This window comes from Pelophylax lessonae (assembly GCF_965119305.1).
Source record: "Pelophylax lessonae genome assembly, chromosome: 4".
NCBI classification, from domain to species: domain Eukaryota; kingdom Metazoa; phylum Chordata; class Amphibia; order Anura; family Ranidae; genus Pelophylax; species Pelophylax lessonae.
In genome coordinates, this window is record NC_138771.1 from 120,275,090 (window position 1) to 120,277,700 (window position 2,611).

Consider the following 2,611-nt stretch of genomic DNA (forward strand, 5'->3'; position numbering starts at 1 on the left):
GTGTTTGAAGGTTGCCCTGTCATTTGCATTGCTTTTTCTGCTAACAACACATGCCAAAAACTTTGCTCAGTGCCACACTCAGTATCATCCACTCCGCATGGAGAAGATACTTTTGCACACAAAGCTGTTTTTTTTTTCAATATTTTTGTAATTTAAAGGGATTTTTTTTTACAGTTTCATATAACAGTATATAGAGTTGTACAAGTTCAGTCATGCAAGATTTCCAATGCATGTGATCAATATTATTGTGTAAACACAGTTGCGTTGTATATTATTTGCTCCCATATCCCAGGCATGCTTTGAGATTTGTGCACAGTTCTACTAATATTTAGCATACATGGTCAGTAGTGTGTGGGTTAAATCATTGGAGCCAAATGTTTTGTAAGAGAAGGTTCCACTGTTAAGTGTGAATGTGACGTTTTTATGGGACCCTACGGCCTGTGTCATACTGGCTTCAGTTTGTAGCAGTGTGAACAGCAGTGGCATACCAACAGGGGGGGCGGGGAGGGCGGTCCACCCCGGGTGCCACACATTGGGGGGTGTCAGGAATCACCAGGGTGACACCCAGGGCCAGCCGCCGGACTGCCTTCGCCGCTCACTGACACAGGAGAGTGGAGCAGGAGGTGGTGTGTCTGAAGCAGAACGGTACAGGGAGGATCACCAGCGCTGAATAAACAGCGGGCGCTGCCAGAGTTAATGAGCGGTTAAAAGGTTGCAAGGACCCCCTAGCAACCAATCACCTGCTGTTAACTAGCAAAGTTAACTCCAGCAGTTCCCGCTGTTTATTCAGCGCTGGTGATTCTCCCTGTCCCATTCTGCTTCAGACACACTGCCTCCTGCTCCGCTCTCCTACTAATAAGGTAGAAAGGGGAGAGCTAGGGGGGCTTTAGCTGTGTAATGTAAAGGGTTCCATTGGGGGGGCCTGTATAATCTAAAGGGTTCCACGGGGGGGAGGGGCTGTATAATGTAAATGGTTCCATGGGGGGGGACTGTATAATGTAAAGAGTTCCATGGGGGAGCTGTATAATGTAAAGGGTTCCATGGGGGGCTGTATAATGTAAATGGTTTTATGGGGGGCTGTATGAATTTAAAGGGGTTCATGGGGGGCTGGATAATGTAAAGGGGCACATGAGGGGCCTGTGTAATGTAAAGGGGTCCATGGGGGGCTGTGTAATGTAAAGGGGTCCATGGGGGGGCTGTGTAATGTAAAAGGGTCCAGAGGTGTGAGGGGAGCTGTGTAATGAAAAGAGGTTTATACGGGGGGCCCATGGGAGGCTGTGTAATGTAAAGGGGTCCATGGGGGCTGTGTAATGTAAAGGAGTCCATGGGGGGGCTGTGTAATGTAAAGGGGCCCATGGGGGGCTGTGTAATGTAAAAGGGCCCATGGGGGCTGTGTAATGTAAAAGGGTTCAGAGGTATGGCGGGGGAGCTGTGTAATGTAAAGGGGTCCAGAGGTGTTTGGGGGGCTGTGTAATGTAAAGGGGCGATAGATGTGGGAGGGGGCTGTGTAATGTAAAGGGGTCCAGAGGTGTGAGGGGGGCGCTGTGTAATGTAAAAGGGTTCAGAGGTGTGAGGGGGGAGCTGTGTAATGTAAAGGGGTGATAGATGTGGGGGGGCTGTGTAATGTAAAGGGGTCCTGAGGCATGGGGGGGATGTGCAATGTAAAGGGGTCAATAGGTGTGGGGGGGGGGCTGTGTAATGTAAAGGGGTCCAGAGGTGCAGGGGCTGTGTAATGTTAAGGGGTCCAGAGGTGCAGCGGCTGTGAATTGTAAAGGGGTCCAGAGGTGCAGCGGCTGAAATTTGTAAAGGGGTCCAGAGGTATGAGGGCAGTGTAATGTGAAGGGGTCCAGAGGTATGGGAGCAGTGTAATGTGAAGGGGTCCAGAGGTATGGGGGCTGTGTGATGTGAAGGGGTCCAGAGGTAGGGGGGCTGTATAATGTGAAGAGGTCCAGAAGTAGGGGGGCTGTGTGATGTGAAGGGGCCCAGAGGAAGGGAGGCTCTGTAATGTGAAGGTGTCCAGAGGTAGGGGTGCTGTTTAATGCGAAGGGGTCCAGAGGTACGAGGGCTGTGTAATGTGAAGGGGTTCAGAAGTATGGGGGCTGTGTAATGTAAAGGGGTCCAGAAGTACGGGGGCTGTGTAATGTAAAAGGGTCCAGAGGTACAGGGTCTGTGTAATGTACAGGGGTCCAGACGTACAGTTGCTGTGTAATGTACAGGGGTCCAGACGTACAGTTGCTGTGTAATGTACAGGGGTCCAGAGGTACAGGGGCTGTGTAATGTAAAGGGTTCCAGAGGTACGGGGGCTGTGTAATGTAAAAGGGGTCTTCCTACATTTTACCCGCAGTTATAGCTGCAGTCCTATAGATTTCTATTAGGTTGCGCATTTTTTTCTGCATTTTCTGAAAGCGCACTAAAAGTCCCGCATGCTGCATTTTTGACGCACTTTCAGAAAACAGGAAAATCTTTTTTTGGGGGGGGAGTAACACTATGTTTTACTGCACCAGGTGACACCAACCCTAGTGACGCCACTGGCAGTACCATGTATTTCTGTCTGGCGCCTCAGGTCAGTCAGTGCAATTTTTGCAGAGGAGGAGAAGGGGCCTGGCCGCCG